Source organism: Castor canadensis, chromosome X (genome assembly GCF_047511655.1).
Source record: "Castor canadensis chromosome X, mCasCan1.hap1v2, whole genome shotgun sequence".
Classification (NCBI taxonomy): Eukaryota; Metazoa; Chordata; class Mammalia; order Rodentia; family Castoridae; genus Castor; species Castor canadensis.
In genome coordinates this window covers 24,254,567-24,273,490 of record NC_133405.1, presented here as the reverse complement: position 1 = coordinate 24,273,490, position 18,924 = coordinate 24,254,567, and the positions used below count along the sequence as shown (strand labels likewise).

The following is an 18,924-nucleotide window of genomic DNA, read 5'->3' as shown; positions in this document are numbered from 1 at the left end:
CAGAACCTACTATTTGTCCCCAACAGCCTGTGATAAATTATAAAGCCTCTGAAACAAACAAGACCACATGTTCTCACTTCCCAGAAGCCATTCATAGTGTGAAGAGAAATTGCTACTGTGATGATTCAAACAATTGGTGAAAAGCCAGTGCATTTCCCAGCTTTCACATTCCCCTTAAGTAAGCTTCCAGTTAATGAGAGGCAATGTACATTGCCAGAAGACACTGTTTGTACTCACCATTTTTCCATCCAGATAGGATACTCCAGGGACAATTACAGAATCATGAACGTGAGCCACATTTGTTGCCAGGTATAGCTTCATTCCCTAGTGGGCTAATGTGTAACGGCTTCACTTGAAATACTGTAGTCCTCATAAACTTAACAGCCTCATCTTTCCTTATATTGGGACTTTGCTTTCTACCTTCTCTTAGACTTTAATTAAGATACCCTCCTTATTTTAGGTACTGAGGACAGTAATACAGTGATTGCAAACCAGTTCTGTGTCTACCAGAAGCCATATTTCTCCCTATCTTAGCTGGCACTGCTTTGTAAATATCATTGCCACCATCTCCAACTTGACAAGCTGGGATCTCCAACATGATTTCCCACTGCCAAAACTGCCTACCACAAGACAAAGATCAAACAATCAAGGTAGTCACTAAGCACAAAGCAATCCCATTTCCGTTGAGCTGAGGAGGGTCTAAATCAGTGGGGGATGTGGGAGGATGATTACATTTTGGTTCCCTCTCTCCAGCCTCAAACTAAGCTGGGGGTTGTTTCCTCTGTGGAGCAGCCACTGACAGCCAGAATCAGCACTCCAACGAGGAGGTTCTTCTACCCCCATCATAATAGAAGAACCATGTACAAGTCAGACATGAGTAAATATCTGGAGGACAGGAAGCTAGCTGAGACTATTAGAGTATGCCATGGGCTGTTGACAATGAAAATGTAAAAGGAGGGCTACATATACTTGTCTCTCTTAAATATTAAGTGGAAAATGAGTGAGACTGCCACATAAAGTGATCCAAGTTGTTTATGATGGCAGCTTGTGTAATGAAACCTAACTTTTTGAGTTGGGGTAGAAGGGTAATTTGAGGAATTTTCCTTACGTAAGGAGACAAGGAAATTAAGCTATGAAAAATATGTATGAGTTACTGCTTAAATAAGTACTGTAAGTAAATTCCTTATAATTTACATGAGGTCTTAGCACTCTCATAGAAGACCAGAAACAAATCTACCAAGTTTCTTTCTTTCATACACATAAGACAGAAATTAGCACTTGGTAAAAGCTTTGATTTCCCCTAAACCTATTTATATAGGCAATGGCCTTTCAAATGAAAAAGGCTGAACTATAAAAGAAATTGGGATCGATTATTCAGATTAAGACCCTTTCAATGCCAAGAGTTTCAACTTATTTTAAGACTTTAATTCCCCAGTTTAACTTTGTAATAGTCCATGCAGATAAAAGAAGCCCAAGTGCCTTCTGCTTTCAGCAGAGTATCGATCGCTATTTCCCCGAGTTGACTTTGGAGTTTCACCCCTCGGGTGACTCTGGATACTGTGTACAGATGACCTGTTTTAAGACACAAAGCAGCTCAGAGTTGTGGGCCCCATGCCCCAGAAGCATGGCTTTTCAAAGAACTGCTTTGCTGAGCAAGCTCTTTGTGCACTGCAATCAGGCTCAACCAACAAACAGTTCCCCATCGTGTGTGTTCTAACAATAAAGACTTGCAGCACTGTGTACCAGCCTTGGAGCATTACTCAGATCTACCAAGTCTCCAGTTTGGGGAAGTGGCTCTGATTGAGTTTGGAGTCTTCAGTGCCTATGGACAGATGTATTTATTCAACATGTAGAACCTGTGGGCAATTCAGATTCTAGCTCAGGCTGAAGCCACTATGAAGAAAGCCTGTAGACAATAATCACGATTTGAAGCAAATGTGAGGGGATGTGGTTTGAGAAAAATGCTCATTAGGCTCTTGTTTCTCCCAAAGTTGTGCAAATTCAGAGAAACAACAACAAAGGGCACAGAAGGCTGGTGCTACAGACAGAGTACATATTAAGTACATTGCTACATACTCATATATACCTGTGTTTAAAGAGAACTGAATCAGGAATCAAGAGGTCATAAATATCAAGTCATTTCTTTCTGAACTGATGAGAGTTAACATATTAAACACCTATTATGTGCCAGAAACTGCAGGAAGCACATTACTTCTTACTTACAGTGTTTCATTTATTTCTTCACAACCACACTACTATAATCTTTGCCATTTTCACGAACTACAGAGAGGCCAGATATTTTCCTAATGTAACACAGGATATACAGAACCCTGATTAGTTCTTTTTCATTACTGTGCATTAATTGTACAAAGGGGTTTCATTATATTTCTGTACATGTACAAAATGAACTTTTGATCATACTCACCCATTCTGTTACTCTTTCTTCCTTTTCCCATTTTACTGGGACTTGAACTCAAGGCCACTTGAGCCATATTTCCAGCCATTTTTGCTTTAGTTTGTTTTTCTCAAACCTTTACCCTGGTGGGCTTTGGACCACGAACCTGCTATCTCTGCCTCTTATGTACTTGGAATTACAGGTGTGTGCCACCATGTTTGGCTTCCCTCACAAATTTTTAAACTCTTTGTATCACTGTCTCTCTTCCACACTAAACTCCTTACTCAATAGTTTATGTGATTTTCTAAACCAGTTGTCATGCTTCCTTAGTTTCTTCACTTTTGGACTGGATGATTTGTAAATCAACTTGCTTCACTCTAAAATTTCAGTTATTTCATCAAGTTAAGGGAGAAAAAAAGCTAACTTTCCTCCAGACAAATGTGGATCAAGTCCCAGGAGACAGTATTCTAACCTGGATCTTAAATCCTATGCTATGGGACCTCATAAAGCTAAAAAGCTTCTGTTCATCAAAAGAAATGGTCTCTAAACTGAAGAGAACACCCACAGAGTGGGAGAAAATATTTGCCAACTATACATCAGACAAAGGACTGATAACCAGAATATACAGGGAACTTAAAAAACTAAATTCTCCCAAAACTAATGAACCAATAAAGAAATGGGCAAGTGAACTAAACAGAACTTTCTCAAAAGAAGAAATTCAAATGGCCAGAAAACACATGAAAAAATGCTCACCATCTCTAGCAATAAAGGAAATGCAAATTAAAACCACACTAAGATTCCACCTCACCCCTGTTAGAATAGCCATCATCAGCAACACCACCACCAACAGGTGTTGGCGAGGATGTGGGGAAAAAGGAACCCTCATACACTGTTGGTGGGAATGTAAACTAGTACAACCACTCTGGAAAAAAATTTGGAGGCTACTTAAAAAGTTAGACATCGATCTACCATTTGATCCAGCAATACCACTCTTGGGGTTATACCCAAAAGACTGTGACACAGGTTACTCCAGAGGCACCTGCACACCCATGTTTATTGCAGCACTATTCACAATAGCCAAGTTATGGAAACAGCCAAGATGCCCCACCACTGACGAATGGATTAAGAAAATGTGGTATCTATACACAATGGAATTCTATGCAGCCATGAAGAAGAACGAAATGTTATCATTCGCTGGTAAATGGATGGAATTGGAGAACATCATTCTGAGTGAGGTTAGCCTGGCCCAAAAGACCAAAAATCGTATGTTCTCCCTCATATGTGGACATTAGATCAAGGGTAAACACAACAAGGGGATTGGACTATGAGCACATGATAAAAGCTTTAGCACACAAGGGAGGGGTGAGGATAGGTAAGACACCTAAAAAACTAGCTAGCATTTGTTGCCCTCAACGCAGAAAAACTAAAGCAGATACCTTAAAAGCAACTGAGGCCAATAGGAAAAGGGGAACAGATACTAGAGAAAAGGTTAGTTCAAGAAGAATTAACCTAGAAGGTAACACCCACGCACAGGAAATCAATGTGAGTCAATGCCCTGTATAGCTATCCTTATCTCAACCAGCAAAAACCCTTGTCCCTTCCTGTTATTGCTTATACTCTCTCTACAACAAAATTAGAAATAAGGGCAAAATAGTTTCTGCTGGGTATTGAGGGGGTGGGGGGGAGAGGGAGGGGGCGGAGTGGGTGGTAAGGGAGGGGGTGGGGGCAGGGGGGAGAAATGAACCAAGCCTTGTATGCACATATGAATAATAAAAGAAAAAGGAAAAAAAATCCTATGCTATGTGACTATTTCTCTCATGAATGTTAGGTGCTCGATACCTTGGAGCACTGATTTTTCTGTTCATGCCTCTGTAGACACAACCTTCACAAAGCAGGCTGGGGAACTTTCCAAGGAACCAGACCAAAGCTGCTCCCTGCACCCCACACTCACAAAGCTGTAAGAATCCAAATAACAAATGCCCTCATGGCCTAAGAGGGAGGCCAAGCCTTATCTCCAGCATTTGACACACTGTTTATCACTTTCTACTTCTGGTCAGGAGTGACCTGCCTAAGATCACCTGAGTCTGATACAACAAAAGGCTACCTTCTTATTTATTTGCACATTTTCATACAGTTGGGGGCAGCAAATATCAGATACTAGTCATAACTGTAAAAAGCCAGAAGTTCCTTGAAGACATTTAAAGTGAAATACCTACAGGAAGAAGAGAAGTTTCCCCTAGGTTTTTCATTAAAAAAAAATGAAAACAATGTTAAACTCCTTGGTGCCACAGCTGAATATTAAATAGAAACATTTTAGAGAAGCTTGCCTGAGAGCTATGTGAATTCTAAGCTATGAAAACAAGACACTCAGTAGAAAACTATAAAAGAGAGAAGCAATAAGTTTGCTTTATCAAAGAAACAAAGCATTTTCCTCCAGGGAGGAAGGAAGCATGATGGGAAATCTGTAAACAATGGTCTTCTGAAAGATTTCATGTATTTGCTTAAAAACCAAAATAATAACAACCTAAGTCCCACAGTATTGACAAGAGACAAAGGTTTATAGTATTGACATGGGACAAGTGTTCTCCTACCTAATAGCACATGGGCCCTGGGATATTTCCGAAAGGCAAAGACATTCACTTGAACAATTTTTGCCAGATACCAGCTTCCCCTGAATCTTTACCATGATTCAGGCACAGTGCTAAAATTGCTCCCTGTTATCACTCACCCAAGATCAAAAAGGAAGAGCATTTTTAATGGTGGTGGTGGGAAGAGTGGGACTCAGAGATGAGGGGACATCTCTCTATTTATGTTGCAATTTGTCTCTCTGTCTGCACTTTTGTCAGTACATATCAATGTCAGCATATCTGTTTTTCTGGGGGGGGGTTTGTTGTTATGTTTTTCTCAGTCTCCTAGTCCTGCCATCAATTTCTCTTTGCTGGTCTGTCTTTGTCTGTTTTGATAAGCCCTCTATCTGACTTCCTGTCTCTGTATCTCTATCTCTATCAGGTTCTGTCTGTCTCTAGGTTGATCTGCCTGTTGCTCTGTCAGCCCCAACAGTGCATATCCCTCTGTCTCTCTGTCACACTCCCTCTTCCTTTTTTCTTCCTTCCCTCCTTCTCCCCTCTCCCTCCCTCCCCTGTATGTATCTCTCTTTGTGTGTCTGTGTTTTTCTGGTCAGCCTCTGATCAGTGGTCTTTCTCTCTGTCTCCCCTCTCCCCACTTCATGTCTGGTTCTTAGTCTATTTCTTTTGGCTGACTGGTCTCAGTCTCATGGTGCATGTGTCTGTCTTCCTATCTCTTTGTCAGTCTTTTTGCCTCTCTGTACCTCTTTCCATTTGCTTCTTTGTTTCTATTTCACTGTCTGTCAATAGTTTGCCCATTTTTTTTGTCATTCTGTCTCTCTGTGCCTCTTTTTTGTGTCTTATCTGTAGGTCTCCTTGTCTTTATTGGTGTGTCTCTCTCCCTCTGTCTCTTCCATCACCTTTCCCCTCTGTTTCTGTCTCATGTTTCTCAATCTTAGTGTCTCTGTCATGTTCTTCCTAATTCTCCTGACAGTTTTTCTTATTCTATGTCTACCTGTCTCTCTGCAAAAGCATTTTTCTTTCTTTCTCTTCTTGCCTGTCTCTCTCCAACTATTTCTTTGCCTGTCATTCTCCTAGTCTGTTTCTCATTCTCACTCTGTCTCCTCCCACCCCCCATTATCTTTTTCTCTCTACTTCCAGTCTGTTTTTTCTGTCTTGATGTTTCTTGTAGTTTTCTCCTATGTTGGTCTGTCTCTGGCTCTGTGTGTATCTCTCCCCTCCTCTCTGTCCCTTTCATCTTTTCAGTCAGTCTGTTTTCTCTGCTTTTTTCTATTTTTCTGACTCTCACTCTATCTCATTCTTTCTCTGAACTGGTACCCCCCTCCACCAACTTCTTTATCTATCTGGATCTCAGGCTGTGTCTGTCTGTGTGAGTTACTCAATCTGCCCATTCTCCTCCTTCACTATCTTCCTTCCCTCTCTCTCTCTAGGTTTTTAGTGTTCTCATCTCTGGGTTTTTATTTCTCTCTCTACCCCTCTTTCTCTCTTTCTGACCTTGCCATTCTATCTCTTTTATAAGTTTTGGTATCTCTCTCTTTGTTCTTTGACTGTTCCTTCTTTTTTCCTTTGTCTCTATATCTGCCAATCTGCCAATCTGCCTGCCTCTCCCCTCTCTCTCTCTCTCTCTCTCTCTCTCTCTCTCTCAATATGTTCCTATCTCTTTGTATTTCTTTGTTGATCTCTATCTCTTTATCTGTGTTTTCCTCTGACTGTTCATCTGTCTCCATTTGTCTCTCCTTCTAGGTCTATCTTTCCCATCTGCCTATCCTTAACTCCATCCATTTGGTCTATTCCTATCTTTACGCCTTCTTGTCTATCTCTCTCTGTTCACCTTCTGTCTCTAGCTCTGCTTTGAAAGTGCTATATTGATGTGAATGGCACTAGATTTTTATAACAGGTAAATTGTAAATCTCTTCCCAACTTGTGACACCTAAACACATATATCTCAGAGAATGGATTTATAGTCTTTTACTTGCCCAAAATGAATGAATTGTACTGATTTCTGAAATATAAGTCTAATGGATACCTTTAAAATGCAGGTTACACTAACTGTAATATCTTTCAAACATTGTCATTTAGTTGTCCATTAGTGAAATGCAGCAAAGTCTATGTGCTCAAAAGAGGTACTGAAAACCTTTTATTGGGCTTACATCTTAAGTAAGTTTCCAGAAATCAACAAGGCTGAGAAACTCTTCTAATGGGACCAGGAATTAAGGGACAAATTGTATAAAATATTTTATATTCAATTTGTATATTTTATATACAAATATACAAAACCCTAAAATATAGACACCCTGAACAAAGTGTCCTTTAAAATTACAATTTCAGTGAAACAGAGCAATCCAGAATTCTGCAGATTGAATTGCATCAGATAAATCACTTGATTTTAACCTTACAATCTCGATTGGTAATATAGCTCCATGCCCCCAATAACAAGGAAATATTTAGCAGCATTATGCAACAATGTCATTAAATATTTCTGTCTCAGTTTCCTTGTCCATAAAGTTGGGCTTCTGACAATAAATGAGCTCACAGGGTTGTTATGAGGATCAAAGGAGATATCCATGTAAACCTTCCAGAATAGTACTTGGCATAGGAGAAGCTCAAAATACACGTTAGCCACTACTGTAGACATGTGCTACATAATGGTGTTTTTCTGATCAATGACAGGGTACACATAAAGTGGTTCCATAAGATTATATAGCAAATGATGTTGTAGTCATCTTACTTTGTGTAAGTATACTTTATGATGTTCACATAATGACAAAATAGCCTAATGACACACTTCTTAAAATGTATCTCCATTGAGCTGGGCATAGTAGTGCCCACCCTTAAGCACTTGGGAGACAGAGGCAAGAGGATCATGAGTTCCAAACCAGCCTGGGTTATATAGTGAGATCTTATCTCAAAACGAAACAAAAGACAACAATAACAAAATGTATCACCATGGTTAAGAGACACATGGCTATACTATTACTACAATTATCATTATTATTATATAAATACCTAGACAGCACTATCAGGAGAGCTATGTGACTTTGAGCAAGTCACATATGTACAGTTTTCTTATCTAAAAATAAGATGTACCACTAAGATCTTTATGGTTCTATGGTTTTAGAATTCCACGTGTCTGCTGTCTAAACACACGGAATTACATCTTAGATCAGAATCCATGATGCATTTTTCTTATAGTGCTAGGGACTGAACTCAGGGAATTGTGCATGCTAGGCAATCACTCCACCACTGAGCTATATCCCCAGTCCCATGATACATTTTTCTACTCTCAAAAAGTTTGTCAAGCTTGAAAATCACAATGAAACAAAAAAGCCACAGGGATAAATTTCAGATTTACAAACACTTCAGATTTACAAAGCCAAGCTGATGTGCACAAACCTCTGTCTTCTCATTAACTTATTTACCTCTTACAGGAGTGTAGCAAAAAATGTAAATTTAGGAACAACTTTCTTTCTAATTACTTTTCCAATACTGCCCCTATCTGATAATTGGTATAGGTGATATTTCCACAAAGAGACATGGACTTGGAATCCTGAATAGCTAGAGTAACATAATACAAAAGAGATGTTGCACCCTGTTTCAAATTGTTGTCTGTGGATGTTGTACCTTGCTTCTGAATACTGTCTGTGGAGAATGTACTTTACTTTGGATGCTTTTTATGATCAAGTTAACTCTCTATAAGAGGAACTCTTCGATATTGTTTGTTCCACATTGATTTCCTCTTCAAAGCTACTTCTCCTGTGCAGCTTCTGTGGGAGAACTGAGAATATGTTTATGGTAATTTTGGGTTTGTAAGTGGACTACTGGAAAGCTTATTTAAACTTTCTTCAGACTGAATAGATCTTATGCTTAAAACTATGCTCAATAAATATACTCTCTTGGGATACTGTGTCCATTTTCTGGATGGATAACCTGAAGGTGGGACCTATTGAGGGAAAAGTATTAATCAGCAAATTGACCTTGGGCATGGGAAAATAGCCCATATCATAAAAATTCTAAATTATTATCTGGGTGAAACAGTTGGCAATGGTTGCTTCTTAAAAAGATGAAAATTGTAGAAGCACAAAGCATATTTATTGAGACAAAGCTGTTACTTCTAAATATATTGGCACAACGTACCCTACAATGTGGTAAAGAATTTTCACCTTTGGAGACACAATGCTATATAATTTTCCAGAATATTTTCTATGACTAAAGCACAACATGTACATACATTCTCTAAGAATTCTCAAATGTTAATTACTCACTCTTCTATTTTCTTCATCTTCAGTGTTTTCCTTGGAATGAGGATGTCAAATTCCCTGTGAGGATGTGGTAATGTTCATTTGTCTGGAACACCTGTCATGTCTCTACTTCCCTAACCTTGCCAGCATAAGCATACCTGTGCTGATTCATGCACATTCTTGCTCCCTTACAGTTTTTTGTCCCTTACCCCGCAGACATGCAGAATACATTTTATTCAAGTTGTCCTGGTGACAGAACAAGGTTATGTAGTTAAGGAACATTGGCCTTGAGAGGTAGATCTAAAGAATTTACACAGTGTAGCTCCAAGAAACACCCTGCTTAGTTCATGCATCTTTATATTCTTTATGAAAATTCATGACAGGCAGAAGCAGAAAAAATAATCTTTTGTGGCTGAATTCTTTTTTTGCTGTTGGTTTGATTTTTTGAGACAGGGTCTCACAATGTATCCCAGGCTAGCCTCAAACATGTTATGTAGCCTAAGTTGGCCTAGAACTTGAAATCCTTCTGCGTACTGGAATTACAGATGTGTTTAGCAAGCCCAGCTTTGTGACTAACTTCTTTGTAGGAATGGCTAGAAAGAACAGGATCATGATAATAAAGAAATGCTGATTTAAAAATGGTCCTGCCCAATTTGTCTTTTTTGCTTCTTTTACCACTGTTTTTGGAATGGGGATTCAGCTATACTTAAGCGTTCCAACCTTTGGGCAATCATTTGTCTTATTTTCTTATCTTTTTGATAAAATTTCTAATTAGAGCTAGTCAGATTCACCATCAGGTAGAAGAAATAATAGAGATAGACATGATACATCCTTTACTCATCCCCTTCAAAGAGTAGCATCATATAAAACTGTTGCACAAGATTACAACCAAGATATTGACATTGATACGGTCAAGACAAAGAACATTTTTATTACCACAAGGATTCTTCATGCTGCCCTTTGGCAGTCATTCTATTTCCTCCCCCCCTTCCTTCTTTCATTCCTACTATTGAGTTTGATAGTTATTTATATACCCTAGGTACTAATCCTCTATCAGATATATGGTTTGTAAATGTTTTCACATTCTGTAGCTTGTCTATTTATCCTCGGAATAAGGTTTTTCACATTATAAAAGTGGAATTCTGATGAAGTCTTTATTTGTTAATTTTTCATTTTATGGATTGTGCTTTTGGTGTCAAGTCTAAGACCTCTTTGCCTGGTTCTACAACCCCAAACATTTCCTTCTGTTTTTCCCTAAAAGTTTCATAATTTTACATTTTAAATTTCAGTTCATGATCCATTTTGAATTAATTTTTGTATAAGGAGTGACTGGTTTGACTGAGGTTCGGTTTTTTACCTATGGATGTCCAATTGCTTCAGCATTACTGAAAAGCTTATCTTCCCTCCATTGAATTGCTTTTGCACATTTGAAAAGTCAATTAGGTTCATTTATGTGGGTATATTTCTCTGTTTTCTATTCGGTTCCATTAATCTATATATCTGTTGCTCCACCCAAAGTACATAGTGGTGATTACTGTGACTATACAGAAAGACTTAATATTAGGTAGAATGATTCATCCCACTTCACTCTTTTTCGATACTAATTTAGCTCTTCTAGGGCTGTGCCTTTCCCTGTAAATGTTAGGATAAGCTTATCTATATCTCCAAAAGTATCTTCTTGAAATTTTGATAGGAAATGCATTGAATCTAAAGATCACTTTGGGGAATACTGACATTTATACTATATGGTGTCTTCTGATACATGAACAGAGTGCGATTCTCCATTTATTTAGCTCTTTTTTTTCTTTTATTATTCATATGTGCATACAAGGCTTGGTTCATTTCTCCCCCCTGCCCCCACCCCCTCCCTTACCACCCACTCCGCCCCCTCCCTCTCTCCCCCACCCCCTCAATACCCAGCAGAAACTATTTTGCCCTTATTTCTAATTTTGTTGCAGAGAGAATATAAGCTATAATAGGAAGGAACAAGGGTTTTTGCTGGTTGAGATAAGGATAGCTATACAGGGCATTGACTCACATTGATTTCCTGTGCGTGGGTGTTACCTTCTAGGTTAATTCTTTTGAATCTAACCTTTTCTCTAGTTCCTGGTCCCCTTTTTCTATTGGCCTCAGTTGCTTTTAAGGTATCTGCTTTAGTTTCTCTGCGTTGAGGGCAACAAATGCTAGCTAGTTTTTTAGGTGTCTTACCTATCCTCACCCCAACCTTGTGTGCTCTCGCTTTTATCATGTGCTCATAGTCCAATCCCCTTGTTGTGTTTGCCCTTGATCTAATGTCCACATATGAGGGAGAACATACGATTTTTGGTCTTTTGGGCCAGGCTAACCTCACTCAGAATGATGTTCTCCAATTCCATCCATTTACCAGCGAATGATAACATTTCGTTCTTCTTCATGGCTGCATAGAATTCCATTGTGTATAGATACCACATTTTCTTAATCCATTCGTCAGTGGTGGGGCATTTTGGCTGTTTCCATAACTTGGCTATTGTGAATAGTGCTGCAATAAACATGGGTGTGCAGGTGCCTCTGGAGTAACCTGTGTCACAGTCTTTTGGGTATATCCCCAAGAGTGGTATTGCTGGATCAAATGGTAGATCAATGTCTAGCTTTTTAAGTAGCCTCCAAATTTTTTTCCAGAGTGGTTTTACTAGTTTACATTCCCACCAACAGTGTAAGAGGGTTCCTTTTTCCCCACATCCTCGCCAACACCTGTTGTTGGTGGTGTTGCTGATGATGGCTATTCTAACAGGGGTGAGGTGGAATCTTAGCATGGTTTTAATTTGCATTATTTGACTATTTTCCTAAGTGTTTTATAATTTTCAGCATACAGATTCTGTACATATTTTGGTACATTTTCTCTTAATATTTAATTTTATTTGGTTGATTTTAAATGATATTACGTTTAATTTCATTATTCATATGCTCATTGCAAATATAGAGAAACACATTTGATTTTTGTATGCTTATCTTATATTTTACTCAACCTTACTGAACATGGGATTTCTATGTAGATGATGCCATCTGAAAATAAGGACAGTTTTACATTTCTGATCTATAAGCCTTTTATTTCCTTTCCTCACTTGATTTCATTGGCTAAAATTACCAACATTATGTTGAATAAGGGTAGATATCCTTATATGTTCCTAACCTTAGGGTGACAGCAAATCAGTCTTTCACCACTAAATACAATGTGAGCTATAGGTTCTTTGAAGGACCTGTAATTGAGGAAATTACCCACTATTTCTATTTTTCCAAGAGATTTTTGTAGCATAAATAATGTTTATTTCAAATTCCTATTCTGCATCAATTGATGTGATTGTGTGATTTTTTTATCTTTAGCCCATAAATATAGTAGATTACATTGCTTGATTTTTCAATATATAACTATAGCCCTGGAACAACCTCCATTTGGGCATGTTCAATTGTTTTTAATATATTGCTGAATTTTGTTTGCTAATATTTTGTTAAGTAGTTTTACATCTGTATTCATTCTTTAGATTTTTTTTGTTTTGCAATATCTTTGCCTCATTTTGGTGTTAGGGTAAAACTACTTTTATAAAATTAATTACAAAGTTTTTTTCTCCTCTTTTATTTCTTAGAAGAGATTGTATAGCATTGGTGCTAATTCCTTCTTAAAAGTTTGATACAATTCCCTGGTGAAATAATTTAGCCCCAGAGAAATTATTTTGGAAGATTTTAAATTATAAAGTCAATTTTTAAAATAGTTATATACTTATTTATTTGCTCTGTTTCATCGTGTGTGAATTGCGGTAGTTTGTGCTTCTTGAGTAAGTGGTCTATTTCATGTAAGTTATCAAATTTATGTAGGTGGGAGAGATAACTGTGGAGTTTGTACTGATATCCTGTTTGATTTCCGATACCAGTAATTTGTGTCTTCTTTCTTTTTTTTTTTCTCTCATTCTTGCTATAGGACAGTCAATTTTATTTATTTTTACATTTAGTAATTTATTTCATTTATTTTCTCTATAATTATTTGTTGTAAATTTCACTGTTTTCTGCTCTTGTCTTTATTATTTCTTCCTCTTAACTTAGGTTTAATTTGTTCTTATTTTTCTATTTTCTTAAATTAGGAACTTAGATGATGGATTTGAGACTTTTTTTCCTTTTCTAATGTATATATTTCAGGCTATAAATTTCCCTCTCAGCAGTGCTTTAGCTGCTTCCTACAAATTTTGATATACCATATTTTCATTTGAATTCAGTTCAATGTGTTTAAAAATATTTTTGCTTGAGACTGATCTATGGGGTATCTAGCCATGTGTTGTTTAATTTCCAAGTGTTTCCAGACTTTCCTATTGTGTTTCCGTTACTGATTTTTAGTTCGAGTCCACTCTGGTTGAAGGACATATACTCTATATGATTGCAATAGTTTTCCATTTGTTGAGGTTTGTTCTATGATCCAGGATATGAAGTGTTTTGGCATGTTTTCTGTTTCTGTGCGCACTTGAAAATAATGAACATTTTGCTATTGTTAGATCTATTATCTCATGGTTTTTTTTGAGTTCTTTAACACTCTTGTGGACTTTTCTGTTTAGTTGTTATATTAATTATTAAGAATGGAGTGTTGATGTGCCCAACTATAACTGTAGATTTCTCTATTTCTTTTTTCAGTTCTATCAGTTTTTATTTCGCATATTTTGCAGCACTTTTGTTTGGTGTGTATGCATTTAGGATTGCTTATCTCGGTGAACTGGCACCTTTATCATAATATAATCTCCATCACTAATAATTTTCTAAAATAGTCACTCTTGCTTTCCTTTGATTTGCTCCTATTTTTGCTTACAGTGTTCTTTGTTCCTAATGTTCCACGGTTCCTTCCTTTACCGTTACTTTTCTACTTAAAGAATTTTCTTTTGCTGCTTTTTTACTGGTCAGCTGATGATAACTCTGTTAGTTTTCTGCAATCTGAGAAAGTCTTGATTTCTCCTTCATTGCTGAACAATACTTTTACAAGGTATAAGACTGCCACTTCTTTCTGGCCTCCATAGTTTATAATGAGAAATCTGCAGTCATTGTAATTATTTTCACCTACAGGTAATGTGTCCTTTTTTTCCTCTGTCTACTTTCAAGATACTTTGTCTTTAGTTTTACGTAGTTTCATCATGAGGTTTATTGTTGTGGATTTATTTGAGTTTCTCCTGTTATAAGTTGCTCATCTTTTTGAATCTCTAAGTTTATATCTCTTGCCAAATTGGGGAAATTTCCAGACATTCCTTCTTTAAGTGGGTTTTCAGCCCTGCCTTCTACCTACTCTTTCCTGGATTCTAATAACATGAATGCTATATCTTTTCTTATACTGCCATAGGTGTCTCAGGCTCTGTTCACTATTAAAGAAACTATTTCTCATTATTGGTCACAATGGGTAATTTCTATTTTCTTATCTTCCAGTTCATTGATCGTTTTCTTTTTTTTTTTTTTTCATCTTGCTGCCAATCTCATTCATGGAGTTTTCTTATTGTAGGCACTGCTGCATTTTTCACTTCTAAATTATTTATTTGGTTCTTTATATTTTGTATATCCTTGGTGAGACTATCCATCTATTTGTTGATTTCTATTGTTTTTCATCTTTTTAAAGTGTTTTCATAATGCTCATTTAAAATTTTTCATCATGGCTGCCATGGAATCTTGGTATGATGAATTATTTTAATTGAAACATGGACATTTGGGGTTTTATGTTATGAAAGCATGGATCTTATTTAAACCTTCTATTTTAGTTAGCATTATTTCAGACCATTCTGGCATAGGAGACAGGATGTTGTTTCATTACTGCCAGGTGAACAGAGAAGTTCCACTGACATCTGAAGGAGGTATTTTCTTCATCACTGATGGGCAGGAGTGGGAGTTTCAGCTCCTCAGTAGTCTCCAATGACACCTTCTAGAAGTAGACTTCTTACTTCTTATTGGTAATGAAGACCGTCATAAATTTTAATTAAGTCTCCTCTGACTCTATCTCAGTGGGTAGAGGTGGTTTTATAACTATTAGTGTAGAGGAGTGTTTATGCTCTCCATATGGTCTTTCTTGATATAGTGGGAGAGAGAATGGGTGCTTTATTGCTCAGTGAAAATGAAATGGTGAGGGTCCTTAGCAGGGGTGTTGGAGTGCCTCACAAGAGGGTGGAAACTTAGATTCAAAACTTGACAGAGAATAGGTAAGAATAAGGTCACAGATTTTCTGTGGTATGTGTCTGGATTAGGGTTCAACTATTTTCCACCTCACTAGGCTGTTCTTTTCTGGTTCTTTGGCTAGAGAGATCAATCTTTTATTGGGCTTTTATTTTTTCTGACCCCATTGGCTTTTCTGGATTATCAGTTCTTTCAGCTCTGAGAGAGATATATGAAGCAAAAAGAAAACTCAGGGAACTGTCATGTTGTCCTTAATGTTGTGAGGTCCATAGATAATCTGCCTTCTCTGCATCTTTCAATCTTCTTATTTTTAATATACTATATCTAGGGTTTTTATTCTAAGAAGACTTTGGAGTAAAGAAGAAATAGATTTTTTTGAGGTACTGGGGTTTGAATTCAAGGCCTTGTGCTTGCTAGGCAAGTGTTCTGCCACTTGAGCCATGTCTCCAGCCCTTATCCAGGACTTTTAGTTGTTCTTAGTGAGATTAATAAGTAAAAAGCAGATCAACTCCATCCTCTTGGAAGTAGAAGTTATCCCCTTTGTTTTAAGTTTTAAGATACTCCTGCTAGGGGGGAGAAATGGCCCAAACAATGTATGCACATATGAATAAATTAAAATAAATAAATAAATAAATAAAAGATACTCCTGCTTAAAGAGACATATCTAGTCTTTGGTACCATCCCCTGCTAGTCCTTCAGTTTTCTTTTTCCTGCTATGCACTGAACCCCATCACCAAAAAACACATTGAAATTAGATACCCACCACCAAGTCATTTTTTTCCCATTGTCACATTAAAAACTTGTTTTCCAAAAAAGATACAGTTTACTTCTTTGGTGGTGAGAATAGAAAAATATTTGTGAGAAGGAATGAAGAGAAGGCACTAGGTAGGGTCTAATATATCATAGACAACAGACTTACAGATACAGTTTAGGACCATAAGTTTTTAAAAAATTTTTTCTCACTACCTATTCATCATACACTATAATCTTCTAGCAGAGTGCACTAATTTAGTACCATCTATCACTATTAGATTAACATACTTTCATTGATTTTGAGTACCAAAATCATGATATGCAGAGGTTACAGCTTTTGGTATTGATAACATTCTTAAAGTACATGGACAGGGTATATTCATAATTGAAAAAAAAGCACAATGAAAGAGGTTTAATGGATATTATTAAGGGTTGAAAGCTCAGAAACTATTAAATTTTAAATCTAGTTCTCTCAGTCACTTGGGGCTACCTCAGGAAAATTAATATTTCTTAAAATCATTACAATAGGAACATAATGATTGCTTGATGGAAGGAAAAATGAGGAATAGGAAGAATAAAAGAAATGTTAGCAATCATAACTGCCATTTACTCAGCCTCATTTTACCCACAGCACAATTTATTATTGTATTTATTATTATTGCATTTATTCTTGTCTCAAATGCATAAAATAGGACTATTCATGACATTTGCTTCATGACACACTCTTGGTACTTTCCCCTAGTTATTTAGCCAGTTATGTTAAATAATGAAATAAGCACTTGCAATCCCACAACCTAAAACAAAAGCTAAGATTTTACCAATAATATATACCAAACTATAAGGGTCCTTCAAACCCCATCCTTCATGGTCCCCTCCCCTCAATCAAGGTAAGCATTATCCTGAATCCTTTTTCAATATCTTCTTGCTTTTCCTTTTACATAGCTTTATTACACTTATATGTAATCTCAAAATTATATATTTTTATTTTTAACTCTATAAAATATAACATGCTCCATGTAAGTTTAGGACTTTTTCATCCAACATTTTATTGCTAAGATTAATAACACTTTTTGTGTGTGTGGCTGTAATACATTGGGTTTTTTTGGTGGTACTGGGGTTTGAACTCAGGGCCTCACACCGACTAGGCAGGCACTCTGCCACTTGAGCCACTCTGCCAGCCCCGTTTTTGTATTGGGTGTTTTCAGGATAGGGGCTTGCGAACTATTTGCCCAGAGCCGGTTTTGACCCACAGTCCTCCTGATCTCCGTCTCCTGAGTAGCTAGGATTATAGGTGTGAGCCACCGGTGCCTGGCAGTTCATATACACATTTCATGAATCCATTATTAATGTTGATGGGAATTTAAGCTTTTTTTGTGATATGAACTGTGCTGCATGTTTATGCTTGTCCATATCTCCTGGTTTATATGAATAAGAGGTTCTCTTAGGTATTTATGTAGGAGTTTAATTTGGGGTCATAGGGTATATGAATATTCACCTTTCAGAGATAATGTCAAAATATTCCAAAATTCTTGCAGTAAATTACAAACATACACACATATTTCTATTAGTAAAATAAAAATCATGTAGCTCCTCATTTCTGGACCGTCTATTATACTCTGAAGAATTTTACATGTTTCATACCTGCTTTTATCAAAGAAAGTTCTTTTATCTGAACTAAAGAACACAGGATGGCATATAGCTAATACCATTCTAGACACATGGGAGAAAGGTTCTTTCTATACAATGGATGCCTAGGGCATTAGCACTTTGTTCTTTCCAGAACCCCAATTGAGAAAACCTGCCTGGTATTGTCACTTTTTATTTTTTCAATTAAATATGCATTAAATGATGATACCTTTACTTGATTTCATTTATATTTTCCTGATTAAAAATGATGCTTAATCTCTCTTCACAAGTTAATTGACCACATGTATTTGTAATTCTATGAAATGTCTGTTAGTATCTTTTGTTTATTTTTCTATGGGATTGTCTAATAATATTTGATATATATCTTTGTCAGTTGTATTTTGTGAATTTTTTCTTGGTTTTTAACATTTTTCCAGTCTTTAGGTGTATTTTGATGAATGTTTTAAAATTTTAATACATTTAAATCTATCAGTCTTTTATTTTATGGTTAAATCTTGCATTGTAATTTATCTTCAGTATTCCAAGGTTAGTGAGATATTCACTGGCATTTTGTACTAAAAGTTTTAAATTTTAGTTTTTAAGTTTATACTTGATATGGTTTCAATGACCCATCCAAAACTCATGTTGAAATTCAACTGACATTGTAGTTGTATTTAAATGCGGTACCTTTAAGAGGTGTTTAAATCAGGAGGCAGAATGGATTAATGCCTTTTATTTTGGGAGTAGGTTAATTAGTGGGAATAGGTTTCTGATCAAAAGTATCAGTCTAGTCTTATTCCCTCTTTCCTCTCTCTTGTGTTCTCTGCCAGGGGATAAGGCAGCAGTAAGACTCTCACCAGACGAGGCCCTTGTATCTTGGACTTCTCAGCCTCCAGAACTGAGTCAAATAAGCCTTTATAATTTACCCAATCTGTAGTACTCTGTTATAGCAACAGAAAACAGAATAAGAGAATACTCTTCCAGTGTGAGATAGGATTTATTTTCATTTTTCCATATGGACAACCATTTCAACCTTCATTTAGTAAGAAGTTGTTATATTTCCCACAGAACTTACATGCTACCTCTGTCATGTATCAGCACTCCATTTATGCATGAGTCTATTTCTGGGTAGTTTATTACATTCTGAAAAATTTTATGTTCA

The 18,924-nt window shown here is 36.8% G+C and overlaps 1 protein-coding gene across 29 annotated transcripts in view; it reads right to left on the bottom strand.

Moving 5' to 3' along the window:
- Enox2 (ecto-NOX disulfide-thiol exchanger 2) overlaps positions 1–18,924 on the bottom strand; it is a 341,637-nt gene that overhangs the window by 163,380 nt on the left and 159,333 nt on the right. The window lies entirely within an intron of this gene.